General features: G+C 49.7%; 1 protein-coding gene across 2 annotated transcripts in view; it reads right to left on the bottom strand.

Moving 5' to 3' along the window:
- Nucleotides 1-11,083, bottom strand: part of LRRC56 (leucine rich repeat containing 56) — a 62,052-nt gene extending 50,969 nt beyond the window's left edge. Inside the window, exon 1 of one of the 2 annotated variants that reach the window (XM_027860167.1) lies at nucleotides 11,035-11,083. The gene's annotated coding sequence lies outside the window, so the exon portion shown is untranslated. Of the gene's footprint in view, nucleotides 1-10,279; nucleotides 10,337-11,034 lie in introns of those variants that run through there. The other variant, XM_027860166.1, reaches the window with a different exon arrangement.
- Nucleotides 11,084-14,282: the final 3,199 nt, after the last annotated feature.

Here is a 14,282-nt window from a genome sequence, read left to right as displayed (position 1 = left end):
GGAGAGGAGAGGAGAGGAGAGGAGAGGAGAGGAGAGAAGAGAGCCCAGGACAGAGCCCTGAGGGACACCCATGGTTAGAGTGCATGATCTGAGGAGGATCCAGCAAAGTGACAGAGAAGGAGTGGGCAGAGAGGGAGGAGGAGAGTCAGGAGTGGGTGAGGGAGAGGTTATCCTGAAAATCTAGAGAGGAAAGGGTATCCAGGAGGAGAAAGCAATCACCAATGTCCAAGGCTTCAGAGAGGTCAAGGAGAATGAGGATGGAGAAAAGAATGGTCATTGGATTTGACAATTAAGAGGTCATGAGTGACTCTGAATCATAGACTTGGAGTTGGAAGGACCCCTTGAAGTCACCTAGTCCAGCTTCTTATTTTAAAGATGAAGGAGCCAAGCTAGATGAGGCTCTGTGACTTGTCCATAGGTGCGGTAGCACAGCCGGTATTTGAGCCCAGATTTCTTATTCCAGAGAAGGATGGGGTGTTCACCGAATGCAGTCCCTCCCAGAAAGCAGTGTGCGGCTTCTGATTGTTCCCAGTTAGACTGTGGGTAGATTTACCACCACTCCCAATTTTACCCATTCCTGCATCAAAGGTAGCAGGTGTCTGAGTGTATGTGGGTGTGATTTTAGTGATTTGGGGATAAAATACTCTCTCTCTTCTCTCTCTCTCTTTCTCTCTTCTCTCTCTCTCTGTCTCTGTCTGTCTCTCTCTGTGTCTCTGTCTCTGTCTCTATCTCTGTCTCTCTCTGTTTCTTTCTCTATCCAGTCAATGCTATAGCTTTAGCCACCACCACATTCTCTTCATGGTGGTCTTTTTGCAAATAGTCATCATGAGTCCTGACAGATGAAGTTACCAACTACCCCACCAAACCGCTCTGTTTGGTATTTTTTTCCTTTTTTTTTTAAACTTTATTAATTTATTTGGATTTATCAGCAATCATTTCTGTAAGCTTTTGAGATTTAAAATTTTCTCCCCCTCCCACCCTCCCCCAAGATGGCACCAAATCTGATATAGGCCCTACATACACATTCTTATTAAACATATTTTCGCATTAGTGATGTTGTAAGTAAGAATTAGGACCAATAGGAGGAACCACCAGAAAGAGGAAACAAAACAAAACAGAAGGAAAAAAAGAGCAAATAGTCTGCTTTGATCTGCATTCAGACTCCACAGTTCTTTCTTTGAATGTGGATAGCATTTTCCATCATCAGGCCTTTGTTTGGCATTTGAAGCCTGTCTTTCTATTACATGACCAACATGATGGAGGACTAGACATTTTTTTCCCAAATTCATGGGGATCATTCCCAAGAGATGAAACAATTTCTGCTGTCTCTATGAGCTAAGACATCAAGAACGCTAATGAGGTAATAAATCAACGAACAAAGTGCAGAGAAGGCAAATCCTTCACCAGCTCACTTAGCATCCCCTGTACTGAGAGAGCTGCATAAAGCCAACTTAAGGCTTGGCCAAGCCAAGCCTCCAAACAAACCCCTCTCTGTCCCCACCACAACCCCCCACCATGGAAAGCAGGAAGCATGTTTGCAACAGAACTCAACTCTGCCCTGCCCCCATCACCACCATCACCTCGTCCAGTGGAAAGGAAGAAGCTGTGCGGCCACTGCCCTCCCTGGAATGAGGCCAACGACCAGGTACAAACAGGGGTACTCTCAGAGGGAAGGCACTAAGACTGAGGAGGACTGAGGAAACTTCTTGTAGAAGGGGAAACTAGTTGGTACTTGAAGGGAGACAGGGAAGCCAAGAGTCACAGATGAGGAGAGAACATTCCAAGGAATGGGAATGGGAAATAACCAGAGAAAATGCTGAGTCAGGAGAGGGAGGATCTCATTCACAGAACAGCCAAGAAGCCAACATCATAGAGCACATGTGGAGAGAGTGAAGTACAAGGAGACTGGGAATGTGGAAAGGGGCCAGGTAATGGAGGTCTTTTAAATAAAAGACAAATAGGAATTTATATTTCTTCCTGGGAGTTAGAGGGAGCCACCAACGTTCAATGGAAGATCTTCAAATACAAAGGGAAGGACATTTGAGTAATACAAGATTATTCTGTACCTCCCGGAAACCACCGGAGAAAATAGAATACATTCCAAAGAGTAAAGGAGATCAAGATACGACCGAAGGTGAAATACCTGCCCCCTGACCCAAACCTGAGCCTAATCATTGATGAAAAAATGGACATTCCATTAAAAAGAGGCATTTGAAGCACTACTAGAAAGAAAACTAGACGTACGCAGACTGTTTGCTTTGCAAACACCCCAGACAGCAGAAATGCAAGAAGGGTAAACACAAAAAGCAACCAAGTAAGGCAGGGGTATTGAAATAAATTATCCTGAGCTTAAAAAACAAAACAAAACCAGACACTTGTGCAGTTAACAACTACTTAGTACAAAATAACAAGAGGGACCATTAAGAGGTTTCTTTAGGAGAGCACATGAGGAGATAAGGGTGAGACCTGAGCTTAAAAGGAAGAACCAAAGGAGGAAGGACAGGCCTGAATCACCACAGACTCTACCTTATCTCACTCTGTCCACAGGTGAACCGTTGTTTCTGTGGGACTAAACTGCAGAATGATGAGCTGCATGGAAGAGGAGAAGGAGAAAGAAGACGGAAGGGAGTGTGTGCGCTGCACCCTAATCAAGTCAATAGTTAACAACGAAGGCAAACCAACTCCTTTGGTCTTTCAGGAAGAAGAGGAGATGTGTGAGGTGGCAAGGGGAGGGGATGAAACGGGGAGAGAAAGGGGAAGATCTCCACTTAGTTCTGGGAGGGGATCCCACTGAAGAATGTTCCCCAGGGGACATTTTATAATGGGAGAGACGACCTTCGAGTGGGTCAGGTCTACCAGGATTTGGCTTAGAGGGACCACTACCTCTGAAGGAGCATTGCGCTTCCAAAGACAGCATCCCCCTCAGGACAAGGGGAATCAGATCCTCTGAGGGCAACTAACACCCAGAATCATGGGACGACATAGAGATTTCGTGACAAATGGGGAAAAGGGATCCAAGGAGGGAAGGGCTCCTCGAAATTAGGGACACAGGAAAATTCCTACTAGGGGCAATACTTCTCTCTAACCTTCAGGAACTGATATTTCTAGGGGTGAGGCACAACAGAAAAAGGGGACTGGGGGCCAGATTGACAAGACAAAATCACAGTACCCATTTAGAAGAGGAAACAGTAGCTTTAATTAAAGAAGGAAGAAATGAGTATAAGGGCCATGAATCGAAAAATAAAAGTCTAGAACAAAAAAGGGAAGGAAAATAAACAATGAATAAAACGGGGGGGAAGAAATCCTTTTCAAATTTCACATTGCTCCCCGCCGTCTGCACTCTATGTTCTAAAAGGGCTTCCTTCATCTTCTGGACATAAGAGATTCTATCACCCGCCTTCCTAGAACATTCTTACTTATCTTCCTGGCCTCTTGGAATCCCTGGCTCCCTTCAAAGTTCAGCTCAGCAGCCGACTCCTACAAGGGGTTTCCCCAATCCCCGCTCCCTCCCTGCCAATGAGGTGGTATGTAGAGGGCATCACAGATTGTAGATTTAAAGCTAGAAGAGACCTCTGAAGCTGCCAGATCCAACCTCTGCGTTTTATGGATGAAGAAACTGTGGCCCAGAGAGGTTGGTCAATGCTGCCATAGTTAAGCAGCGGAGGTGAGTTTGGATCTCAGGTCTTCTGTCTCTTCTGTCCACTGTCTATTTTCCATTTATTCACCCACGTTGTTGCGATCTCTCCCCACTCCACCTCAGTGGGACAGAAGCTTTGGGAGGGTGGGGCTTGGTTTTCTTTTGGCCCTTGATCTCCAGGGCCCGGTACAACATCTGGCACATAGTATGCATTTCATAAATTCCTGGTGAATTGAATTAAATATATCTGTTCCCCTCTGAATAGGTAGGTCAAGAAAATTTAATAAAGTGGCAAATCTTTCCAGACTACCTCCTGGATTTAATGCCATAACAATCAAAACAACAGTAGGCTTTTCCATAGAATTAAAGTCCTAACAAAAGTCATAGGGAAAAGCAGACAAGAATAGGAAGAATAACTATGAAAAAGAAAACTGGCAAAGAGGAACGACCAGAGAATCTGCCATTTCTTAGGCTGTCTAAGGTTCACAAAACACTTTCCATGTCTATCTTTACTTTATCTTGCAACAATTCTATGAGTGATACAGATGCTATGATGATCCTCATTTTACAGTTGAGAAAACGGAGGCAGGCAGAAGTGCAGTGACTTGCCCAGGGTCATCTAACTAGGAAGTGTCTAAGGTAGGATTCAGATCTCGTTTTTCTGGATACCAAGCCCAACACTGGGCCCACTATACATGATACCTTTCCATCAATCAAGAAACTTGCATTTACGGTATTAAGTGCCTACTGTGTTCCAGACATTTGCTAAGAAGAAGCAAAAATAATTTTTGCCCTCAGATAGTTTATGTGCTAATATTTACATACACAGATATCTATGAGATACAGGTGAAGTAGATACAAAGAAACTTAGCGGCGAAGGCATTAATAGCTTCTGGAGGAACATGAAAAGACCTCCTTCAGAAGGGGACTTTGAGTGGAGGCTGAGGTCAGGAGGGAGAGTATCCCAGGCATGGGGGACAGCCAGGGCAAAGGTGTAGAGGCAGAAGATGAAGTTGGAATTCGAGAAAGAGCCAGTAGACCAGTCTGGCCGGACCAGGGTGAGGGATAGTAATGTGTAGGCTGGAGAGAGAGGAAGGGGCCAGGATGGAAGAACCTGAAGGCCAGAGTTTACATTAGATCTTAGAGTTCCTAGTAAGCCACTGGCAGGAAGGGGGATGACACAGTGCCTGTACTTTAGGAAGGTCACTTTGGCAGCTGTGGGGGTGGGTTGGACAGGAAAGAGACTTAAAGCAGTGAGACCAATTAGGAAGTGGTTCCAATAACCTTCCAGGCAGTAGATGATGAGGGATTGAGCAGTGCATGAGGGGACAGGCAGTCAGACAGCAGGCTGGAGAGGAGGGATCCATGAGGAGAATGAGTCAAGAATGACTCTGAGGTGGCAAGCACGGGCGGCCTTTGACAAGAAGAGGGAGGGAGCTGTCGGAGGCAGATCTGGCCTCCAACTCCCCCACTCCACTGAAACTGACCTCTCTGTGTCCCAGAAAGCAAGAATCAGAAAAATGTCTGGCACTGGGGAAAGAGTGAAGGCACCAACTAGAGAATGCCCAGAGGAGCCCAACTAATACAAAATCTCCACATTTGAGAAACCATGGAGAAAGCAAGGATCGTGCAATAAAACTATGGGGAGCCAGGCTATAGCTGCACGGCCCAAAAGCAGGGGGTGGAGGTGAGGATGCGGGGTTTGAGGGGGCAGATCCCAACCACACAACCGCAATCAATTCTACCTGATCAGTGACAGAAATATCTGCTGTTTTTAAAAACTTCAAGAAAAATTAGCTTGTTATTCAACAGAAGGAAAGGAAAAGAAGGAAAAAAAGCATTTATTAAATGCCTGCTGGGTGCCAGGCCCTGTGCCAAATGCTTTACAAATATTATCATTGGTGAGAAAATTTATGATTTTGATTCTAGAAAAGATAACGCGATTTTGCACCATAAAAATCAGTGTCTTGGTAAGAAACAGATTGGGAAAAATATTTGGAGCAACAAAGTCTATTAAAATAACCTCTAATATTATCTCTATGATTAATGCTGTGCATTCTTTCCCCCGGCGGGGCAATAGACAAAGTATAGGAACAAAGAATTTACGAAGGACATTCAAACTTCAAACAACCTCAGAAGATGCAACCATTCCCTAAGAAATGAGAGTAATGAAAATCTACAATCTTGAAATGCCCCTGTGAACCCACTAGAATGACGGAAGTAGCCCCAAGCCCTTTTCCTTCCTCTTCCAGCTCTGAGACGTCTCACTGCCACATGATACCGGCCTCCCTGGTCCCCCTTTCTAGCACTGGCTTCACCTGTACTTGTAGCCACTTACTTGTTCATGGGGGGAGAGGTGGAATTCTCTCTGCTCCTAATGGCCTCTTCCAGGCACTTCCTCTACCACCATCACCAGCCACCTCTCTTCGGTTGGGGTTCATTCATCGAAACATATCATCACCTAATCCGGATCCTGAGGCCATTACAATGGACCCCCAGCCCCTCTCCTTCCCTCCTCAGTGAATTCAGCTCCGGGCTCACAGTCTGGGTCTTCTCCCCACCTCCTGCCCTCATACTAGGGGACTTGAGCACACACTTTAATGTTTGCTCAAATGCTCTAACTCCCTATGACCTCCTTTCCTCCACTCTATCTCAGCCACAGACAGGCATGTTCACAAGCGTACTGGTTGTCTTTCCTGATGAGAGAATGGGCTCCCCTGTCTCTTTGTCTGATCACTGCCCAGCCCAGTTGTTCTATTTCCCTGTCCCAGATATCCAAAGTTCCTTTAATAGATCATAATTGCCAATCATTCCATTTCTCCCTGTGACTTACTGCTTCTAAAACTATCCTTAGTCCTCGCCAGAAGCCTCCATTCTCCACTTCTCTTCTCTCCTCACCCTTGCGCTGGCTTCACTCTCCTCCTTCCCTATACCAATTCAGCTCTTCTCAGTCCCTTGTGTGGTCATGTATATCCCAGCCCTGAATGGCCCTCACCATCTGCCTCCTTCATTGCTGCCCTGAAGCTGAAAAGAGCCAGAGGAAATTCAAACCAGGCTGCTCTCATATTATTTCATTTGACCTGGGCCCTCACTGCAGCCAATCATTCCTTTTAGTCTTCCCATGTCCTACCCACAGAGGCTGTTCCAAATCTTCCCTTTTCTCCTATAGCCTCTCCCCTCCCCCCCCATCTGAAGGCTTTGACTTTCCTGAGCAGAGGAGCCGTTGGCCAGGAGGGGCTTGCTCCTTCCTGCTCATTTTATGCTTCTCTGTCATCATCCCCTACTCTCTGTCCTTCCCCCATGTCACATGAAGAGGTGGCCTTTTTCCTTTTCTAGGGAAGGCCCCTATATAGATGTGACCCCATTCCTTCCCACCTTCTCCAGCACATTGTCCCCTCTATCATCCTATCCTCCCTCACTAGTCTTCATTGTCTCCTGCTGCTCCCTGGCTCCTTCCCTGCTTTGTACAAACATCTTCAACAAAACCTCACTGGAGCCAACCAGCCATCATACCATAGCTCTTCTCCCTTTTGTAGCTGAACTCTTTGAGAAGGCCATCTACAATCGGTGCCTCCATTTTCTTTCCTCTCCCTCTTATTAAATATATTCAGTTCAGCTTTCAACCTCATCCTTTGCTTGAAACTTTCCAAAGTCATCAATGGTCTCTGAATGACCTCTTAACCAAATGTCATGGTCTCTTGAAACCCTCACCCTTCTTGACTTTCCTGGAGCATTTGACACTGTGGATCACCTCAGTCAACTAGTTGACAAGCATCAGCTTTCTCTGTGGTGGGTACTGACTTTCGTCCTGGATCCCCATTTTTCTGGGTTTTTGTGATACTCCTCTGACCTGTCTGACCACTCCTCTGCTGGTTCATCCTTCATTCTACAGCCGCTGACCATGGGTGTCCCCCAGGCTCTGTCCTGGACCCTTTGTCTCCTCTTCTCTCCATACACTTGATAGATGATCTCATCAGCTCCATGTACAACTACTTAGCATACTTAGATCTATGTAGCCTATCCTAATCTCCCTCCTGAGCTGGTCATGCCTCTCCAACTATGCATACATACATATATATATATATATATACATACATACATATATATATATACATACATACATACATATATATATATATATACAGGATATCTCAAACTGGATGATCTAGAGACATTTTAAATTCAACAGGTCCAAAGCCAATCTCATCATCTTCCCCATGCCGACCTCCATGCCCTCCCATTTTTCTTTCAAAGGCATTACCATCCTTCCACCCTCCCAGGCTTTCAATCTTGGTTTTGTCCTGTACTCTGATCTGAGCACTATGGGCTGCAGAGGGGGACATTTGTGAGCACAGGTAAGCACCCGAAGTGGGCAGCCAGGATGGAGAAGGGCCTGGAGTCCAAGCTATAAGGGGCTGAAGACACTGGGCATGTTTTCCCAGGAGAAGTGAAGGCCTTGGAAGGGACAGGAAAGTTGTGGAAGTGGACTTGAAAGGCCGACCTGGGAAGAAGCCTCAGTCTTCTTTCCCTTGGCCCCAAAAGGCAGAGAGGAGAGGATAATGGGCCAAGAGACTTATTTAAGTTCCAGAGGGTTGGACAAGCAGCTGAAAGTGAGAGCTGCCCAGAGCGGGAGGTGCTGTCCACCAAGGTGACTCCCCAGCCCGGGAGGGCTCCAAGCACAAACAGGTAGGAGCCAACAGCGTCCTTGTCGGAATGCTGTGGGGGCTCTCTCTAGGGTCAGTGTCTCTGAGAGCCTTTCAGCACTTTCTCTATGAAGAGTCTCTCTCTGGAAGAGTCTGTCTCTCTGGGGGTCATCCCCAAGGGGCAGGTGTGGGAAGATGCGCTCCAGCCTTACCTCAGCCGCCTCAGATCCCCTCACTGCCCGAGGCCCCCCCACCCCCACCCCCACCCCCCCAGACCTGGCCCTGCTTCGGCCGCTCGGGCCTCAGCTGGACCACCGCAGGCGGCGCGTGGGACCTGTTCCCATGGTGACAGGCGGGCGGGGCTATTGACCTAATTGAATATTCATGAGCGCCTGGCTCCTGCTTGGGCAAGTCCGCCCCGTCCCTCCCTAGCAACGGTTGCTATGCTGTAGCTCCGCCCTGCCTACGTCAAGGACCCAGAGAACAGCAAAGTCAGGGGAGAGGAGAGGGGATGAGACGAGACGAGACTGGAAGAGAGCTAAGGTTCTTGCTTCTCCGCCTGGGACCCAGACAGCGAGGCCGAGGCGGACGGTCAGGGCCTCAGGACCCAGAGCCGGAAAGAGGCGGAGCTCCAGAGAGACCCCAGATCTCAAATCCCTCCAGCCCACCGAGGGGACCCCCACCCCCAAAGGCCCCGAGGCACCGCAAAGTTATGAGCGATGAGGGCCTCCCAGACCAAGAGCCCCGAGCTCCCCATCTGAGACCTAGGAGCCCTGAGCCCCTCCCCCATGAGACCAGAAGCCCTAAGATTCCCCCCATTCAGTAGTGCTGCGGGCCTTCCATGAGACCATGAGCCCAAAGACCCTTCTCCAGACCAGGAACCTTGAGGGTCCCCCAGACTTAGGAGTGCTGTCCCTGAGACCAGGAGCTCTGTGCCCCCGGACTCTTGAGGCTCCCATCTGATGGGAACCCCAAGCTCACCTACCTGAAAGAGCCCCGAGTCACTCATTCCCACCTGAGACACAGAAAAGCCCTAATCCCCTACCCTGGAGCTCTTAGCACCCTCCACCCCAGTAGTGCTGAGGGCCTCCAATAAAACCAGGAATCCTCAAGCCTCCCAGACCAGGAGCCCAGACTTAGGAAGGCTGCCCCCTAGACCAGAAGCCCTGAACCCCACCCCCCCAAAGAGACTAGGTGCCCTGATCCACCCACATCTGAAACTAGAAACTTTGAGACCACTCTCTTGAAAACAGAAGCCCTGAGCCCCTCTTGAAAGAGACCAGAAGCCTTGAACTCCTCATTCCCACTTGAGGCAAAGAGAAGCTGGGCTCACCCACACCCCAGACCAGGACCCCTAGACCAGGACCCCTAATGGCCCTTCATATTTAGGACCACTGAGAGCTTCCCCCCTCCTCCCATCTCCCTCTCCCTCAGCATGAGGGAGCCCTGAGGTCTACCAAGACTAGGAGTCCTAAGAGCCCTCCCCCAGGACTCTTGAGCTGCCCTAAGCAGCTGAGGCCCCCTCCCCACCCCTGGATTTGGGAGTCCTTAGCCCAACCCTCCACCTGAGACATAGCAGTGCTGAGACCCCTTCCCACCAAGGAGACCGGGAGTTCTGAGTAAGGCTTCCTCAACCTATGACATAGGAGCCCCATCTCCCCTCACCCCACCCCCACCCCCTTGAGTCCTGGATCCCTGAGGTCCTTCCCTCCCTCCTGAAACCAGGAACTCCAAGTTGCCCCTCCCCCACCCACTCACTTGATACCAGGTGCCCTGAGGGCCCCTCTCCACTTGAGACTTAGAAGCTGTAAGGTTCCCCCCACCTGAGACCAGGAACCCTAAGACCCCCTACTCATCCCTGGACTTAGGAACCCTGAGCCACCCCGAAGACCAGAAAGTCTCCAGCCTTAGGGGCTCTGAGCTGTTTCCAGGAGACCAAGAGGCCTGATTCTCTTCCCACCCACCCCTAGACTTGGGAGCCCTGAGCCAGACCCTTTACCTGAGACTTGACACTTCACCCCCCGCAGAGACTTTTCCTCCCCCCATAAGACCAGTGACCCTGATCTTCACTCCTCCCCCAACCAGGCTCTGTAATCATTAGAGCATCCCCCTCACCCCACCCCATTTCCTCCCAACCTGAGGCAAAAAGCCATGGTGCCCTGCCCTAGATTTAAGAACTCTGACACTCCCTTTCTCAGCCTTAGATTTAGGAACTCTGAGGGCTCCCCTCCCCCCAGAAGAGAAATTTAGAGCCCAAGCTTCTACGACATGGGATCTAGAACCCCCCTCCCCCCATGAACACTCTGGAGACCAGGAATCCTGAGCCCATCTCCCATCTCCCTCCAAGTCCAGCAACTCCCAGCATCCTCCCTGCCACACTTGAGACCAGGAGCTCCAAGTACCCCTTCCCCACCTAAGACCAAGAATCCTGAAGTGCCCTCTCCCCAACTTGGGAACCCAGAACCTGACCTGCCATTTGAGACTTGGGGATTCTGGTCCCCCATAAGATGAGGAAAACTTCAGGCCCCACGAGTTGATCAGCAGCGCTAACCCCTCACCTGAGACATAGGAGTTCTGAGTCTCATTCCCAACCCCCCCCACCTGAGACAATAACTCTGAGCCCCTCCCTGTCCATGAGACCAGGAGCCCAGAGCCCTGAGTTCCTGCCCCTATGGAGACTAGGAGCCTGGAGGCTCCCTGAAATAAGAAGCCCTGAGCCCCACCCCGATAAGATATAATAGTGAGGCACCTCACCTGAGGCTTAGGAGCTCTGAGCCCTTCCCAACAGTAGACCAGGAACTCTGCCACCAAGAGCTCTAAACTGGTGGATTTATTGTTGTTCGGTTGTTTTCAGTCGTGCCTGACTCTTTGTGACCCCACTGGGGGTTTTCTTGTTAAAGATACTGGAGTGGCTTGCCATTTTGTTCTCCAGCTCATTTTACAGATGAAGTAACTGAGGCAAACAAGGTTAAATGACTTGCCCAGGGTCACACAGCTAGGAAGTGTCTGAAGCTGGATTTGAACTCAGGAAGATGAGTCATCTGACTCCAGGCTCTGTATACTGTGGCACCACCTAGTGGCCCTAAAAACCCCATGAGACTTGATGTTCTGACTCCCTCTTCCCCTTCCAGCACCATTCTGCCCCCTAGGGTGATCCTCCTACCACCACCCAAACTGAAATCATTGATGCCTGTGTAAGTTGTCCCCAGCATCCAGAGGACATAGCTAAGAGTCCCTTCTCTCTCTGGACTCTCACCCCAAAGGATAAGGTGCCCAGTGTCCAGGGTGGTTGCACCACCTCAGGGCCATGGAGTTGAGGCAGGAGTCCAGGTCAGGGCCATGAGGTGCTTAAATAGGAGAGCCCAGCCAATAAGCATTTATTAAATGCTTACTGTATGCCAGGTACTGTGCTAAGTGCTGGAGAAAGCCTAATGGAGGAGCCAGCAGACAAGTAACTATGTACACTGGAGAAGATTCAGGATAACGGGGTTAATGAAGGAAAGGGTATTGGGAAAGCCTGCCTACTGGAGGTGGGATTTTATCTGGGAAACCAGAAGGTGGAGGTGAGAAGGGAGAGATTTCCAGGCATAGGGCACATCCAGTGCAAATGCCTGGGGGCTGGACGTGGAGGATCTTATTTGTGGAATAGCCAGGAGGCTGGGGTCCCCGGATCAAAGAGGGCATGTTGGGGAGTGAGGTGCAAGAAGACTGGAAAGGTGGGAGGGGCCAAGTTATAGAGGGCTTGGAAGGCCAACAGCATTTTGTATTAGATCCTAAGGGTGATAAGGATGATAAGGATGTTAAGGAGCTGATGGAATTTATTGAGTGGTGGTGGGGGGGGGGGGTGACATGGTGGGACCTGTGCAGCTGAACAGAGAAAATGGACTGGAGTGAGGAGAGACTGGAGGCAGGTGACCTCCCAGCAGCTACTGCAATGGTCTGGGCAGGAGGTGATGAAGGCCTGTGCCAGTATGGAGGCAGGGATGGACAGGGACAGAGGAGAGAAGGGATCTTATTCAAGAGACGCTGCAAAGATAACATATCCTTGGCCCTATATTGGATCTGGGAGGTGAGAGAGAGTGAGGAGTCCAGGGTGACCCCTAGGCTGGTAGCCAGAAGGACTGGAAGATTGGGATGCCCTCAGCTTAGAGGGAACAAAGGAACCTTAAAAAGAGAAAAGTGCCTGGGAAAAGAAAATTACCCTGGCTTTGGACATGTTGAGTTTCTGTGTCTTTGGGATGTCCCTTTCAGATGTCCAGGAGGCAGCTGGAAAGGTGGCGAGAGTGAGAGGCTAGGGCTGGGTAAATAGACTCCAGTCCTTAAATAAACACCCCACCTGCTGCTGCGTGCCAGGCTCCGTGCCAAGTGCTGCTGAGACTGGAGAATCTTCGGCACAGAGAGGGCCAGTACGTCCCTGGGAGCTTAAGAGCTTGCCAGGTGAAGTTCTTATAGGAAAGGAGAAGGGGGCCCAGGACAGAGCCCTGGGGATACCCAGGTTAGCGGGAGTGACTGGGGCAAAGATTCAACGAAGAAGGCAGAAGTCAGGCAGGAAATAAGAGCACACATTAAAAAGTGCCCGCCATGAGACAGGTGTTGTGCTAAGCATTTTACAGCCATCTCATTGATCCTCACAACAACTCTGGGAGATGCCATTATTATTCTCGTTTTACAGAGGAGGAAACTGAGGCAGAGGTTAAGTGACTTGCCTAGGCTCACCCAGCTAGTAAGTATCTGAGACTGGATTTGACCTCTAGTTTCCTGATTCCAGGACCATATCTATAGAAGAGTCACAAAAACCCAGAGGGAAGAGGGTGGCCAACAGTGGCCAAAGTGCCAAGAGGATGAGGATGAAGGAAAGGCCATCAGAAGGCTGGCGTGACCCAGAGCCCTGGGAGTAGGGATAGGATGCAGCCAGCTCTGTTCTCCTCTGAAGTCTCTGCTTTCAGAGCTGATATGACCTACCTTGTCCCCATTCCACCTCGAACGAGGGGCTTGAAGGCCCTGAGCTGTGCACCCCAGGTGCCTAAGGGCAGGGCTGACCTGAGCCATCCCTGTGCCCCCCAACCAAGAACCTGAGGGCAGGGCTGCCCTGAGCCAGCTCTGGTCCTAGTGGCCTAACTCCTGGTACAGATGAAGTTCTTTCACTGGCTGCAAAAGCTTTCAAAAGTCATTTCGCCCTCAGTGCATGACTTTGCTTTTCTATGTCCTATATAAATGGGGTAACCCCAAAACTTTATGAGTTTTGAATGATGCGGAGGATGCTCTTGCCTCCCAGTCTTCAGCATTCCTGAATCTGAGTTCCAGGCCAGTGGAGTGCCGAGGGGCAAATGAAGTAGCCTGGCTCAAGGAGAGTGAACCAGAGTACCCATGTTCACATGGATATTCCCAGAAAGGCAGCGCAGTAAAAAGTCCCACCCAAACCAGCAAATAATCCCTGAACAGAAGGAGAGGACAAAGTGAGACCCGCTAATGCACTACTCTAAAATGGGAGAGAGGAAGGGGCTCAGATGTGGGACTGTAGACTCTAGACGTTCTGTCCTCACAAGGGACAAACCCTTCAGAGTATAGCTCTAGAATGGGCCGACAGAACTCACAAGAGACCAGGAGGGGACTGAAATCAGTCAAGCATCAAGCACCTCCTGTGTGCCAGGCACTATACCAGGTAGTGAGGGAACAAAGATAAAAATGCTATAGTCCCTGCTCTTGGGGAGTTTTCGTTCCATCAGGAACCAAATGCGTTTATAAAAATGTCTATAAAGTAAATGTGGAGTGAATTTTTGCTAGGGGAGGGAAGCAGCAGCTGGAGGGATTGGGGTGGGAGTGGGGTGCTAGAAGTGAGGCTTGAAGGAACCTGGGAATTCTGAGAGGCAGCAGTGAGAGGGGATTCATTCTGGGAATGGGGAGTGTCACGTGTGAGAAAGAGCAAGAGGGTTGCCTGGGCTGGTGGGGAGGGGAGGGGGGGAGGGGGAGAGAGAGAGAGAGAGAGAGAGAGAGAGAGAGAG

Source organism: Vombatus ursinus, unplaced genomic scaffold (assembly GCF_900497805.2).
Source record: "Vombatus ursinus unplaced genomic scaffold, bare-nosed wombat genome assembly UNPS02014176.1, whole genome shotgun sequence".
In the NCBI taxonomy this organism is placed as follows: domain Eukaryota; kingdom Metazoa; phylum Chordata; class Mammalia; order Diprotodontia; family Vombatidae; genus Vombatus; species Vombatus ursinus.
Note: the sequence above shows the minus strand (reverse complement) of the source record. Positions and strands in the feature narration are given on the sequence as shown.